At 45.9% G+C, this 16,301-nt stretch overlaps 1 protein-coding gene and 1 long non-coding RNA gene across 2 annotated transcripts in view; one reads left to right on the forward strand and one right to left on the reverse strand.

The window, feature by feature from the left end:
• The window catches only part of PC (pyruvate carboxylase), a 115,274-nt gene that overhangs the window by 23,349 nt on the left and 75,624 nt on the right, over positions 1-16,301 (forward strand). The window lies entirely within an intron of this gene.
• Positions 4,364-15,938, reverse strand: LOC116554677. Its single transcript, XR_004270270.1, has 3 exons — positions 15,928-15,938; positions 6,811-6,820; positions 4,364-4,441 (listed from the first exon to the last, which is right to left on the reverse strand). It is a non-coding gene; the product is annotated as an uncharacterized LOC116554677 (long non-coding RNA).

The raw sequence follows: 16,301 nt of genomic DNA on the forward strand, positions 1-16,301 counted from the left end.
TTTTTTTTTTTTTTTTTTTTTTTTTTTTTTTGGGACGGAGTTTCGCTCTCGTAAAGTTCCCCAGGCTGGAGTGCAATGGCGCGATCTCGGCTCACCGCAACCTCCGCCTCCTTGGTTCAGGCAATTCTCCTGCCTCAGCCTCCTGAGTAGCTGGGATTACAGGCACGCGCCACCATGCCCAGCTAATGTTTTGTATTTTTAGTAGAGACGGGGTTTCACTGTGTTGACCAGGATGGTCTCAATCTCTTGACCTCGTGATCCACCCGCCTCGGCCTCCCAAAGTGCTGGGATTACAGGCGTGAGCCACCGCGCCCGTCCCTCATGTTAATATTTTTAAAAGCTGCACAGAAATTCTGGAGTTGGACGGTACGGTTACTGAAATGAAAAATTCACTAGAGGCTGAACAGTTGATTTGAGCAGCCAGAAGAAAAAAATCTGCAAGCTTGAAGGTAGGAACCTTGAGATTGTTCAGGCTGAGGATGAGAAAGAAAAAAGAGAGAAGAAAACTTAACAGACTGAGAAACCCATGGTACACTGTCACTCAAATCAACATATGCATGATAATAGTCCTAAAAGGAGAGGAGAGAAAGGGTCAGAAAGAATGGCCAGAAGCTGATGAAAAACAATATCCTACTCACTCAAGAAGCTCAGTGAACTCCAGTGAATGAATATCAGAGATCCACACCTAGATATTTCATAATTAAAGTGTCAAATGACAAAGAATCTTGGAAACAGGAAGAGATGAGCAGCTTATCTTATACAAAGGATTTTTTATCAGATTAACAGCTCATTTCTCCTCAGAAACCAGGGAGCCCGAAGGCAGTGGGATGAAGACTGTATGAGGCAAAACTTTCAACTGTAATTATTGGATTTCTGAGTCTTCGATAGCCCTGACCTCTTTGTTTTCAGGGACAGTTTTTCAATTTAATCCCTAAAAACAATTCGTAAAACTTCCTTGACCTGTAGGAAGGCCTGTCTTTAGGCAAGGTGCAGTGGCTCACACCTGTGATCCCAGCACTTTGGGAGTCTGAGGTGGTTGGATCACCTGAGGTCAGAAGTTCAAGACCAGCCTGACCAACATGGCAAAATGCCATCTCTACTAAAAATACAAAAATTAGCCAGGTGTGGCGGTGCACACCTGTGGTCCCAGTTATTCAGGAGGCTGAGGCACAAGAATCGCTTGAACTCGGGAGGCAGAGAATGCAGTGAGCCGAGATCACACCACTGTATTCTAGCCTGGGAGCCTGGGTGACAGAGCAAGACTCCATCTCTCACAAAAAAAAAAAAAAAAAAAAAAAAGCGGGGGGAGTAGGGGGAAGACCTGTCTTTTACAGAGTTCCCTTCCCCAAGTTTTTCTAGAAATACCACAGAGATGCTTATGTGTTCCACCAAGTTTGGAACATGGTTAAGGAGTGAAAAATATCTGTGAAATGCATGTAATCTGTGTGGGTTGGTTATTTCCTTGGCCAGCTGTTTTCTGTGTGTTTTCTCGTTCTCCCTGCCTCAGGGCTGTTGCTTCACTCTTCATACCATGTTGCCTTAAATATGCAACGGCCTCTCTCCTACATTCTCAAAGTGCAGCTTTTAAAAATATTGTCAGGCATTTCATAACATTTTACTGAATGCTGGGAGATAGCAGAATGGAATTACAATACAGAAAAAGATGTTTTCTTCTCAAAGGGGAATTCACCCTTTACCTCAAGAAAAATAGAGCAATGGCCAAGAACAATAATGGTGGCCTCACCCCTGCCCATTAACCATCAAGGCTTCAACACATACTGGGGTCTAACCTCAACTAGTGTTACTCCAGGACATCATATGGAGCTGACTGACTGCTGATGTTTTGTTGTTGATAATAATGTGCATGTAGCACTTTATAGTTTTATTACTTTCTTATTTTCTTTCTCTCTTTCTTTTTTTTTTTTTTTTTTTTTGTGACAGCATCTTGCTCTGTCACCAGGCTGGAATACAGTGGCACCGTCAAAGCTCACTGCAGCCTCCACCTCCCGGGCTCAATCAATCCTCCCACCTCAGCTTCCCGAGTAGCTGGGACTACAGGCATGTGCCACCACACCCAGGTGATTTTTTTTTTTTTTTTTTTTTTTTTTTTGAGGCAGCGTCTTACTCTGTCACTTGACCTCCCAGGCTCAAATGATCCTCCTACATCAGCCTCCAGAGTAGCTAGGACTACAGGCATATGACACCATGCCTGGCTACGTTTTGTATTTTTTGTAGTGACTGTGTTGCCCAGGCTGGTCTGAAACTCCTGTGCTCAAGTGATCCTTCTGCATTGTCTTCTCAAAGCACTAGGATTACAGGCGTGAGCTACCGTGCTTGGTTAGTTTTATTTTATCAACCAGTTTTCCCTGGAACTGGTTATGGTTGTGGTTTTGCTGTTCATGGATGACAGACCCGAGGTTCAGAGAGATTCAGGGTCTCACTCACCTTCTCTAGAGTTAGAGGCAAGCTCTGACAGCAGCAAACCAGAGTCTGGCCCGGAGTTCTTAGAATATGCTGCTGTTCCTCAGGATGTGACAATATGGTGTGGCAGGTGTTACAGCGCACAGGGCTGCAAAGACCAATCTGAAACCCTCCCCCTTTCCTTCTGAAGTTGATCACTTGATGGACGTTTGCAGCTTTTATCGTAAGAGCCATTTGCTGTCACATGGCTTGTGGCCAGCTGGGAGTCTGCCTCCACCTAAGGCAGGGGTCTACTCCCTGCCATGTTGCCCAAGGCTGTTTCAGTAGGCCTTAAGGTTTTCTTCAGCCCTCCTGGCTTTGACTACCACATTCCAGCAGGTTGCGAAATAGCTGTTTTGTGTTTTTGCTGACCTGCACCATCTTTCCATCTTTTCAGATTCTGAGGTGGCAATTTCAGTATCTGGCAGAATGGGTTCCCCATTTTCTAATCCTGAGTTTTCTCAGTCGACTGAGTGGCTTAAGGAGGACAAGTTATTACTGTGCAGTATTCCAAGAAATGGTTCTTTCCTTCTGCATTTACTGCGCATCTGTGATGTGTACAGCTCCTTACTGGATGCCGTGAGGCCACAGGAAGATCTGATAAGGGCCTTGCCCTGAGTCATTTATCCCGTGGTTGGGAGAGAAGGAATGCACGTGCTGGACAAAATACATGCTTCATAGTGACCGGCTAACTGCAGGGTAGTAATGACCTCATCGGTCCTGCTTCTGTGCCAGGTGAGATGCCAAACGCATAAACATACACAGGGGGCTGGGCATGGCGGTTCATGCCTGTAATCTCAGCGTTTTGGGAGGCCGAGGCAGGTGGATCACCTGAGGTCACCAGCCTCTACTAAAATACAAAAAATTAGCTGGGTGTGGTGGCACGCACTTGTAATCCCAGCTACTAGGGAGGCTGAGGCAGGAGAATCACTTGAACCCAGGAGGCGGAGGTTGCAGTGAGCTGAGATCACCCCATTGCACCCCTGCCCGGATGACAGAGTGAGACTCTGTCTCAAAAAAAAACACACAAAAAATAAAATCGAAACACACATGGAATTACCAGGGGAGTGGCATAGCAGGGTTGAGAATATGGACCCTGGAGTCAGGCAGATGGGGTGGAGCTCAGGCTTAACCCCTGGTCAGCAAGTTCCTTAGCTTCAAGCCCTGGTTTCCTCATCTATAAAATGGGGGCGGTAAGACCTTCTTTGTCTGTGGGGACTGTTGGGGGTAGAGATCAAATGAAATAACTTCTGTACAAATGAAATAACACATGTTCATTCTGTACAAATGAAATAACACATAAACAAATGAAGTAACACAGTTTTGTGCATGATACCTATTGGACACATCATAATGGTGGCTCTGTTAATGGGACCAGTGATGAACGGTTACAAGGGAACTCCATGAGGAGAGGAGAACGTGAGTCCAAGGCCCTGCAAGGTGAGGGGACTCTCTCCAGTGCGCATGTGTGGTATTTGAGTTTCTAGGAGGGGAGTCCCTCCTGGACAGTGGTACAGGGAGTGAGGTCATGGTGATGAGACAGAGGATGATGCCGCAGCCCCCCTGGCGAGGTTGGAGAGTTGTGCCTACTTTGATCACTGTGGAATCCTCAGGGAAGTGGGAAGCAATGTTGGAATTTGTGCTGGCAGGGCACAGTGAGCATTAGGACTGGGAATTCATTCTGTGAGCCCCAGCTGTGTGTTGGGATTTGAGATAAGAAGTCCCTGAGATAATTCGGCCAGGACTACCCAGAGGTGGATGGGATTTTGGAAAACCTGTGGAAGTAGTGGGCGGCAGACTGGGAATGGGGAGAGTCAGAGGTTGGGTGGGGACTAGCTCAGCGTGGAATACAGCTCAGACATTCTGTAATGCTGCAAGTGTAGGTTAGGCAAGTGGTTGCAAGGGGAAGGAACATGCAGATATAAAGTGTCACAGAAGAAAAGGTGTCATGGGGCCAAGTGGAGGGAGGGATTGGAGAGCTCTTAATTGCAGCTCAGTCTTCAGCTTGAAATGCAGGGTGGGAAAAGCCACCCCATTCATTTAGCCAAAGGTAGCTGACCCCAAGACCTGAGGTTGGGGAAAAGAGGAGAGACAAATGGAAAAGAAATAGGGAATGGGGACAGGGCAGCATGTTTGGAGATGGCGGGCTTTTAAGCCCAGCTCAGTATTTCCCGAGAAAATTGAGTTTGCCTGAAACCAGAGCAATTATCCTTGAGACTTACCCAGAGAAATTGTTACCCAAAGAAGAGAGAGGTCTGGTAGGGCCTGAAGATTCTTAAGCTGGTTTTCCCCAGTTCTTGCCTCTTGGTGCCTCCCTTTTCTCCTTATCTAATGGTTTCTGGATGAGACTCATCTGTGGTGGGCCGCCTGCTGCTTGTCAAGACTATGCTGAAGGGCTAAGCCCTCTGGAAGAGCTGTCAGGAGAGAGACACCTTCAGGGTTCTTGGAGCTTTTCCCTTGATTCCAGGGCAAGACAGGTGGAAGCTGAAACTGCCTCCTAGCAAACAGATTTACACTGACCAAAACAATATATTCGTAGGTGTTAGATTTAAGAGGTTTAGGTTTTCCCTTGCTTTTTTTTTTTTTTTTTTTTTTAAAAAGAGTTTTGCTCTTTTTTCCCAGGCTGGGGTGCAATCTTGGCCTCCTGCAACCTCCGCCTACCAGGTTCAAGCGATTCTGCTACTGCAGCCTCCCGAGTAGCTGGGATTATAGGCATGCACCACCACGCCTGGCTAATTTTTTGTATTTTTAGTAGAGATGGGGTTTCTCCATGTTGGTCAGGTTGGTCTCAAACTCCTGACCTCAGGTGATCCACTGCCTCGGCCTCCTAAGGTGCTGGGATTATAGGTGGGAGCCACTGCACCCGACCTTCCATTGCATTTTTTTAGGTGCATTTTTTAGGTGAGAGAGATTTTAAAGAGAGGGATTCTCCTGGCAGACACAAAATATGAATTAAGAACTTTTAGTTATGTTTTTCTCCCAACTGCTTCTTGATATTCATAGTTCCTGTACTGGGACTTTGGAATGGGTTTTGGTGTGCAGAAAAGACAGGGCATTTGCTGCCAAGAGGGAAAGTCCATTGAGACTAAATTCACAAGATTAAGGATGGTGTGCTTTACCTTCCCGGACGAGCTGCGTCTGCTCCTGTATCTGGCTTCTTTCTTGTTGTTTTTATAGTACTAAATCAGTTTTCTTTCCCCGATGGCTAGCTTCTCCAGCTGGAGAGAACACACAGTTTAAAGAGGCTTTTCCCACCAGAGCCAGATTAAGGACACTTCCGGGCCAAAGGACAAATGTGCCATTTCTAGCAGATTTATGGCCCTAAAAGGACATTTCAGCCACTGCATCTGGGAGATTTTTGTCTCTGATCAGCTAGCCCGGCAGCGTAAGCCCAGCAGTTTAGTCATTGATGGAGTCCAACCAACGGGTCTCTATGGAACCCTGGGTTTGAGTGGACTGGAGTTCTATCCTTCCATTGAAATTATTTGAGACAGTAGAGTGCCTTCCATGCTGAAAACAGGTCTGATGTAACAATTACTGAAGGGGCAAAGGGAGCCCAGGTATGACCTAGATAACTCCTCAGAGATGTTTCCCTCGAACCTGATAGTCTTCTAGCAGGTTACCAAGCAGTAATCCAAAGAATTAGTGTTTAACTTTTAAAACAAAGGGTATTCAATTCAGCTCCCTAATACCTGCATCTGGTACAAACATTGAAATGTATAAACATCTTTTTTCTCTCTCCCCAGTAACCCAGTTCCCCTCCCAGAAGGCCACTTCTGGTGAAATTACCTTGTCTGCCCTTTTAGAGGTGGTTTGCCCTTTGAAACAGAAACATAGTTCTGTCGTTGGTTTCCCCCATGCTTTCTCTGCTCCATGCCCTTTTCACTTATCAGTGTATATTGGAAATCTTCCTGTGTCAGCACAGATAAAAAGTCGGCAGGACTCTGTGTGCCATTTCATGCTTTCTTTTTCATTTTGCCATTTGCTTGTTGCAAAATCCCTCACACTTACAGAAGACATATTTAAATCATATGTGTAGGTTAAAACAAAATAGTAAAATGAGCATCTATGTTCTCATCCTCCGGGTTAAGTTTGAGACCAGATAAGCCCCTATGTTCCCTCCCTAGTTATTCTTTTTTTTTGAGATGAAGTCCCACTCTGCTGTCCAGGCTGGAGTGCAGTGGTGTCATCTCGGCTGTCTGCAACCTCCAGCTCCCAGGTTCAAGTGATTCTTCTGCCTCACCCTCCCGAGTAGCTGGGATTACAGGTGTGTGCCACCATTTTTAGTAGAGACGAAGTTTCGTCATGTTGGCCAGGCTGGTCTCAAACTTCTGACCTTAGGTGGTTCACCTGTCACAGCCTCCCAAAGTGCTAGGACTGCAGGTGTGAGCCACCACACCCAGCACCCCAGCTATCCTGACTTTTGTGATATTCATTCTCTTGTTCTTGTTAGTTTTCCCTCCGACAGCCAATCTCTGAATAGCTTATTGTTTAATTTTGCCTGGTTTTGAACACCTGGACATGAAACCCGGCAGTACATTTCTGTTACTTGCTCAGCATTACATTTGCGATTCCTCCATGGGGAGGCACACGGCTCTGTTCATTTTCACTGCTGTAGAGCTTTCCATTGAATGAATACCCACAGTGTGTTTATCCTCTGTATTGCCCTGTTGCCAAGAAGCCCTTGGTCTGCTTTCTTTTTTTTTTTTTTTTTGTATTAGGAATAACCCTGCTGGGAACTTTTTTTTTTTTTTGATAGAGTCTCGCTCTGTTGCCCAGACTGGAGTGTAATGGCGTGATCTTGGCTTACTGCAGCCTCCGCCTCCTGGGTACAAGTAATTCTCCTGCCTCAGCCTCCTGAGTAGCAGGGACTACATACGCATACCACCCACCTGGCTAATTTTTGTATTTTTAGTAGAGACAGGGTTTCACCATATTAGCCAGGATGGTCTCAATCTCCTGACCTGGTGATCCACCCGCCTCAGCCTCCCAAAGTGCTGGGATTACAGGTGTGAGCCACCACGCCCAACTTTTATTTACTTATTTATTTTAAGACAGAGTCTCACTCTGTTGCCCGGCTGAAGTGCAGTGGCATCATCTCAGCGCACTGCAACGTCTGCCTCTCAGGTTCAAGTGATTCTCCTGCCTCAGCCTCCCAAGTAGCTGGGATTACAGGCACATGTTACCTGCCCAGCTAATTTTTGTATTTTTAATACAGACGGGGTTTTGCCATGTCGACCAGGCTGGTCTTGAACCCCTGACTTTGGTGATCTGCCCACCTCCGCCTCCCAAAATGCTGGAATTACAGGCCTCAGTCACTGCACCTGGTGGGAACATTCTTATGGTCGGCTCCTGGAACACATGAGCAAGAATGTCTCTGGGGTACAAACTAGGAGTGGAGTTGCTGGCATGTCTAACTCTTCTAGGTCATCCGAAACCAAAGTCGAGGTTTTAAAAACAATTTGCCCTTCTCCCACCAGCAATAAAGAGCACTGAGTATTTTCTGACCACCTAGGTGGTACGACTTTGGACTACAAGTCTGTGTGAAGGCTGTCCTGTGATTGCAGCTTCTTTGGGGGAGTTTTTCATTTTTCTAACTGGCTCAGTGCCAAGGATTTAGACAGTTGATTTTTCTCACCGGTAGTTCTTGGGAACGGGAAAGGGTAGATCACATTTATTTGTGGTTCACTCTTACGTTAAGGGAGTATCCTTTGGAAGTCCCAACTTCCCTGGGGGTAAGGTCTCCTTAGATTTCCCACCGTGGCTGGGCTCTGAGCTATGCTTCTGTGACCTTTTGAGGCTTTGAAAACTGAAGCTCAGGTTTGCCTAGTTCTGCAAATGCCCTCTAGATAAAAGCTTCATTGTTAACTTGCCTCCGTGGTTTCTCCTTCTTAGGGTTTTAGCCTAAGTGTTCCCTATTTTCTTGCCAACTTGTCTGTCCTTTTAAGACAAAATTTAATCTGGCCAGGCATGATGGCTCACGCCTGTATTCCTAGCACTTTGGGAGGCCTGGGTGAAAGGATCACTTGAGCCCAGGAGTTTGAGCCCAGACTGGATAACATAATGAGATCCCTGTCTCTATTTCAAAAAGCATGTAAAAAATAAAAAGGAGGCTGGGCACTGTGGCTCGCACCTGTAATCCCAGCACTTTGGGAGGCTGAGGCAGGTGTATCACTTGAGGTCAGGAGTTTGAGACCACTCTGGTCAACATGGTGAAACCCTGTCTCTACTAAAAATACAAAAATTAGCGGGGCATGGTGGCGTGAGCCTGTAATCCCAGTTACTCAGGAGGCTGAGGCAGGAGAATCACTTGAACCCTGGTGGCAGAGGTTGCAGTGAGCCAAGATTGCACCACTGCACTCCAGCCTGGACGATAGAGCAAGACTCCATCTCAAAAAAAAATTTTTTTTAATTAATATGTGTTAATTTATGTATACACACACACACACAAATACATACATGTGTATTTTATCTTGCATTAGTAGTTATTTTCAGCAGGAGGGATGGAAGTTTATTTAACTCTGCTGGAAAAACTCTGGTTAACCTTTAAAGTAATTCTTGCTTGCTTGGCTCCTTTCCTTTCCCTTTCCCTTCTTTCCTTTCCTTCTCTCTCTCCTTTCCTTCCCCTTTCCCTTCCCCCTCCCCCTTCCTTCCCTTTCCTTCCTCTTTCTTTTTTGCCAGAGTCTTGCTCTGTTGCTCAGATTGGAGTGCAGTGGTGCAATCTCAGCTCACTGCAACTTCCACCTCCCAGGTTCAAGCAATTCTCCTGCCTCAGCCTCCCGAGTAGCTGGGACTACCAGCATGCCACCATGCCCTGCTAATTTTTGTATATTTGGTAGAGATGGGGTTTCACCGTGTTAGCTAAGATGGTCTGGATTTCCTGACCTCATGATCCATCCGCTGTGGCTTCCCAAAGTGCTGGGATTACAGGCATGAGTCACCGCACCCAGCCTAAAGTAGCACTTTCTTTTCTTTTTTTTTAAAGTAGCACTTTTAAGATGAGCCTTTGCATCCCTAGGGTTGTGGCTTCCATTATCAGGGGTCCCTGGCTTTCATACTTGAGAAGTAAGCCTGCCGACACCACAGTGATGGACACCACAGTGATGAGACGGAAGTGGTTTGGGCCACTCCTCCAAAATTTTAGTACTATGCTTGGACCTGGAAATCTGACTCATGTTTCAAATTCACATGACATTGATTTGTCCCAGAAGACTACTGTATGAATTTATAATGGGAGATAGAATCTCTGGGGTCAGCCTCTTCTGGTTTAAAGATCTGTAGTTAGCCCGTCTGTACCAAGTAGGTCTCAGATGGTGGGTAGGTCGATTCTAGCATTCAATAAATAATAGTACAAATAGGGTTGCTTAGAGAGCAGGAATCACACACAGGCAATTGATACATGTCTTAAGGGATTTTTAAATGATAGTACCCTACTTTAGACCCTGACCCTCCTTATCTCTGGTTGCAGATTCCCACTTTCATGTAGTGTTTCTCTCCCACATATTTTGCTATCTTAGCCTTTTGATTTCTGAAAGTTCCCATAATAATTAATGCTCACTTTTTTTTTTTTTTTCTCTACTGGGTAGACTGAACACTCCATGGTCATTCTGATGGTGCCAAGTTCATCTTGGTAGGTGTTAATTTCAGGCTGGCCTGATTCTTGTTTTGTTTTTGTTTTTAGGTGGAGTCTCGCTTTGTTGCCCAGGCTGGAGTGCAGTGGCCTGATCCCAGCTCACCGCAACCTCCGCCTCCTGGGGTCAAGTGTTCTCCTGCTTCAGCCTCCCACGTAGCTGGGATTATAGGTGCCCACCACCGTGCCTGGCTAATTTTTTTATTTTTTAGTAGAAATGGGGTTTCACCATGTTGGTCACACCGGTCTCAAACTCCTGACCTCAGGTGATCTGCCCGCCTTGACATCAAAGTGCTGGGATTATAGGTGTGAGCCACCGGGCCTGGCCTTGATTATTGTTTTTTAAAAAAAATTTTCAAGCCTTTTTATGTTGTCCTGTTATCTGGATACAGAAAAAGGTACCTGTTTTATTTAATCTACATAGAGATTACTATCTTTTTGCAGTGCCCCTCCATTTCCAAGGTAGTTTCATGTGTGTGATCTCATTCAATGCTTGCCTGCCTTCCACATTTTAAAGGACTGGCCCCATGTCACAGCCTTCAGCCACTGAGTGTCAGGAAGGTTCATTATTGCCCCCTGGACACCAAGCTGTAGATGAACTTCACTTCCAAGAGTATTTGGCCTTTCATTTCGCACATTTCTGCAGAAGAGGAAGACAAGGGGACCATCACCTATTGATTTGTTCACATATACACAGGTTTTATTTTCCAGATTGGCATTTTTTATAGATATCTACCTTATTCATAATTGTATTCACATATTCTGAAGAAACTTTCCTTCAGAATACCTATTCATTTTTCATGTTCTCCTTTTCTAGTGCTCCCTTCTCCCCTCCCACCTTTTCCACACAAATTTTGTATTATTCATTGTCTCAGTTCTCTAAGTTGCCTTCTGAGTTCAGTGATTGTAGCCATCCCCTTTCTAGCACGTCTGTCTGTCTGTGAAGCTTTGCCTGCGTGGTGTTCAGTCATCATCCTCTTCCCCTTGCCCTGTCCGCACAGGTTCTCTCTTTCTGCATTCACTCCGCTCTCCAGGTTCCCTTCCTGTGCCAGGGAGAGGCCTTCCTGGCTCTTTAGTGGTTCTGCCCCCGGTCTGCTATCAGCCTGTCACGCTTACCTTATCACATTCACACCCATCTGTTCTCAGGTCCATTTTAAACATTTGTTTTACAATTAAAAAACAAATTAGGCCAGGCACAGTGTCTCACGCCTGTAATCCCAGTACTCTGGGAGGCCAAGGTGGGCAGATCGCCTGAGGTCAGGAGTTCGAGACCAGCCTGACCAACATGGAGAAACCCTGTCTCTACTAAAAATACAAAATTAGCTAGATGTGGTGGCACATGTCTGTAATCCCAGCTACTTGGGAGACTGAGACAGGAGAATCGCTTGAACTCAGGAGGTGGAGGTTGCGGTAAGCCTAGGTCACACCATTACATTCCAGCCTGGGCAACAAGAGCGAAACTCCATCTCAAAAAAAAAAAAATTACATATTTAAAATGTAATGTGTGGATGGGTATTCACAGCAGCATTATTCAAATACAAAAAAAAATTAGCCGGGTGTGGTGATGCATACCTGTAATCCCAGCTACTCAAGAGGCTGAGGTGGGAGAATCGCTTGAACCCAGGAGGCAGAGTTGGCAGTGAGCCGAGATGGCGCCATTGCACTCCAGCCTGGGCAATGAGAGTAAAACTCCGTCTCAAAACAAAAAACAACAACAAAAAAACAGCCAAAAGGTGGAAACAACCCAAATGTTCATCAACCAATGAATGGCTGAACAAAATGCGGTCTACCCATCCAATGGAATGTTGTTTGGTCATAAAAAGGAATGGAGTGGCTAGACGCAGTGGCTCACACCTGTAATCCCAGCACTTTGGGAGGCTGAGGCGGGTGGATCACCTGAGGTCTGGCGTTCGAGACCAAGCTGGCCAACCTGGTGAAACCCTGTCTCTACTAAAAATACAAAAATTAGCCGGGCCTGGTGGCAGGCACCTGTAATCTGAGCTACTTGGGAGGCTGAGGCAGGAGAATTGCTTGAACCCAGGAGGCAGAATTTGCAGTGCACCGAGATCAGGCTATTGCACTCCAGCCTGGGCGACAAGAGTGAAATTCTGAGGCTGGGCGCGGTGGCTCACACCTATAATCCGAGCACTTTGGGAGGCCGAGGCGGGTGGATCACGAGGTCAAGAGATCGAGACCGGGCCGGGCGTGGTGGCTCAAGCCTGTAATCCCAGCACTTTGGGAGGCCGAGGCAGGTGGATCACAAGGTCAAGAGATCAAGACCATCCTGGTCAACATGGTGAAACCCCGTCTCTACTAAAACTACAAAAAATTAGCTGGGCATGGTGGCACGTGCCTGTAGTCACAGCTACTCAGGAGGCTGAGGCAGGAGAATTGCCTGAACCCAGGAGGCGGAGGTTGCGGTGAGCCGAGATCGCACCATTGCACTCCAGCCTGGCTAACAAGAGCGAAACTCCGTCTCAAAAAAAAAAAAAAAATGGAGAGATCGAGACCATCCTGGTCAACATGCTGAAACCTCATCTCTACTAAAAATACAAAAATTAGCTGGGCATGGTGGCGCATGTCTGTAGTCCCAGCTACTCGGGAGGCTGAGGCAGGAGAATTGCTTGAACCCAAGAGGCGCAGGTTGTGGTGAGCCAAGATCGCACAATCCCATTCAAAAAAAAAAAAAAAGAGTGAAAAACCATTTCCCAAAAAAAAAAAAAAAGAGAAAGGAAGGAAGGAAGTACTGACACGAGCTACCACATGGATGAACCATGAAAACACTGTGCTAAGAAAGAAGCCAAACACAAAAGGTCGCATATTATATAACATTTCTATGAAATATCCAGAATAGGCCATAGAGATGCAAAGCAGATTACTGGTTGCCAGGGGCTGGGGGTGGGTGGGAATGGGGAATGACAGCTAGTGGTACCAGGTTTCTTTTTGGAGTGATGAAAAAGTTCTGGAATTGGAGAGAGGTGATGGTTACCCACATTGTAAATATGCCAAAAACCACCAAACTGTATAGTACTGGTAACTAGAATATGTGCATGATTAGGCCTATGTGTTAAACAGTTCTATTTGGTCATGTCCCTAGTCCCTGGTTGTGTTGACCTGCCATGGTTTGTTTAACCATTTGCCTACTGTTGAGTACTTGGGTTATTTCCAGGATTTTGTCATCATTGATAACGGTAAGACTTACTTTCAAAGTTTGATATGCTTTTTAAAAAATTCTACTTCCTACGCAATGCCAGGCACTTAAGAAGTACTCTATAAATATTTATTGAATTATCTATGCTTGCTATTCCTGTTTCATTAGTGTAGATAATTACTTTCTGTTCCAGATTATTTCAAAAGACAATATTCCTTAAACTATTAGTCTTTCAGTAAGAGCTGTACATTTTACAGTGTAAGTGGTGTATTTCAGATAGAAAATAGTTTGCTTGCCTTTTCTGATCACAAAGGTAGTGTCTGCTAATTATAAGAGATTCAGATAATGCCCTTGCCTGGGCAGTGGCCTTTATCACAGTCCTCGAAACAATTCCACATCTGCAAAGAAACATGCTTCTTATCTCTGCCATATCATTATCTTCTCTGCATCTTGAGTTTGTTAGACTCATTTTCTTCCAAAAAATTTCTTACGTACCTTCTGCTAGACAGTAGTCTACGATGTATGATGCCATTGTCCTCTTTTTTTTTTTTTTTTTTTTAACTCCCCTCCCCTTCTCCTTTGTCCTCTTGTCCAAATATCATGTCTATCCTGTTTGCAAATAAGAAGGATAATAGGCCAGGCTCAGTGGCTCACAAGGCCTGTAATCCTATCACTTTGGGAGGCCAAGACGGGTGGATTGCTTGAGCTCAGGAGTTCAAAACCAGCCTGGGCAACATGGTGAAACCCTGACACATGCTAATTTTTTGTCACTATAAAAAATTAGCCAGGCATTGTGGCATACACATGTAGCCCCAGCTACTCAGGAGGCCAAGGTGGGAAGATCACTTAACCTGGGAGGTGGAGATTGCAGTGAGCTAAGAAGGCGCCAAGAAAAAGAAGGAAGAATAGTGTGCCATTTGTTCTGCTAAGTCAACATCCTTAATTTCTAACTTTTTTCCTTTCTTTTCTTTTTTAAAACTGAGGCGTGCACTATCATGCCCAGCTACTGGTCTCCTTGCCTCAAGTGATCCTCTTATCTTAGCCTCACAAAGCATTCGGATTACAGGCATGAGACACCATTCACCATGCCTGGCTCAACTTTTCTTTTTTTTTTTTTTGACAGTCTTTCTCTGTCGCCCAGGCTGGAGTACAATTGTGCACTCTCGGCTCACTGAAGCCTCTGCCTCCTCAAGAGACTCTCGTGTCTCAGCTTCCCAAGTAGCTGGGATTACAGGTGTGTGCCACCACACCTGGCTAATTTTTGTATTTTAGTAAAGACGTGGTTTCACCATGTTGGCCAGGCTGGTCTCGAACTCTTGGCCTCAAGTGATCCACTGGCCTTAGCCTACTAAAATGCTGGTATTACAGGTATGAGCCACTGTGCTTGGCCACTTTTTCTCTTTTTTTTTTTTTTTTTTTGGTTTGAGGTCTTCTGACATTCTGAAGCTGTGTGCTTTTCTGTGACCTTTTAAACCCTATGTATTGGCCGGGCATGGTAGCTCACATCTGTAATCCTAGCACTTTGGGAGGCCAAGGTGGGCAGATCATTTGAGGCCAGGAGTTCAAGACCAGCCTGGCCAACATGGTGAAACCCTGTCTGTACTAAAAATACAAAAATTAGTTGAGTGTAGTGGTGCACCTGCATCCCTGTAATCCCAGCTACTCGGGTGGCTGAAGCGGGAGAATCACTTGCATCTGGGAGGCAGAGGTGGCAATGAGCCGAGATTGCGCCACTACTGCACTCCAGCCTGGTTGGCAGAGTGAAACTCTGTCTCAAAAACAAAAACAAAACCCAAAGCCTGTGTATTCCATAGCTCTCTTGTAAGGAATGTACCGATGGGTCTCTTTTCCCTTTCCCTGTGTTGTGCAGTGGAGCTGCTCCTACCCAGCCTCTGTCTGTTCACCTTTCCCTGCTGCCCCGTTGTTACTCAGCACACCTCAAGACGGGATGTGGCAGCAATGGTGGGCCATTCTCTGTTATGTGAAGCTAATAGTGTTATTGACTATGCCTTGCTATTTTTTTCAGAGTCATTTTTCTAGGAACTGTCTGAAACCTGTGTTTTAGCTAACAGCAAGCTTGGACAAGGTGGTTCATCAGAGTCAGGGTTAAATCCTAGGAAATGACGTGAAACTAATGAGCCTTCCCAGTGATGCAGAAGTCTCATCTTCTTCAGCTGTCTATGGCTCTGGGCTTCCTTGTGGGTGGTAAACAGCTTGTGCCTGTGTTGCTGGCAGCCACATAGGTATCTTGGCCAGAGACAGAAATGAAAGAGTGGAGGAAGACCAGGTACTTGTCCCTGGAGTTGTGGATGCACGAAATGCTAGCTGGGCTCATTGCTTTTTTTTTTTTTTTTTTTAAATGCAGGGTTTTACCATGTTGGTCAGGCTGGTCTTGAACTCCCGACCTCAGGTGATCCGCCCGCCTTGGCCTCCAAAGTGCTTGGATTACAGGCATTAGCCACCTCGCCCGGCTGCTTTTTTTTTTTTTTTTTTTTCTATGGAGACAGAGTCTTGCTCTGTTCCCCAGGCTGGAGTGCAGTGGCTTGATCTCTGCTGACTGCAACTTCTGCCTCCTGGGTTCAAGCAATTCTTTTGCCTCAGCCTCCTGAGTAGCTGGGACTGCAGGTGCCCAGCCCACCACCATGCCCGGCTAATTTTTTGTGTTTTATTAGAGATGGGGTTTCACCATGTTGCCCAGGCTGGTCTCGAACTCCTGAGCTCAGGCAATCTGCCTGCCTCGGCCTCCCAAAGTGTTAGGATTACAGGCGTGAACCACTGCGCCCTGGTCCTTTTTTTTTTTTTTTTTTTTTTTGACAGTCTTGCTCTTTCACCCAGGCTAGAGTGCAGTGGCACGATCTCGGCTCACTACAAGTAACCTCTACCTCCCGGGTTCAGGCGATTCTCCTGCTTCAGCCTTCTGAGTAGCTGGGATAACAGGTGTGCACAACCACACCTAGCTAATTTTGTGTTTTTAGTAGAGACAGGGTTTCGACACGTTGGCCAGGCTGGTCTATAACTCCTGACCTGAAGTGATTCGCCAGCCTCAGGCTCCCAAAGTGC

This window comes from Sapajus apella, unplaced genomic scaffold (genome assembly GCF_009761245.1).
Source record: "Sapajus apella isolate SASKATOON/1434 unplaced genomic scaffold, GSC_monkey_1.0 scaffold14, whole genome shotgun sequence".
In the NCBI taxonomy this organism is placed as follows: Eukaryota; Metazoa; Chordata; class Mammalia; order Primates; family Cebidae; genus Sapajus; species Sapajus apella.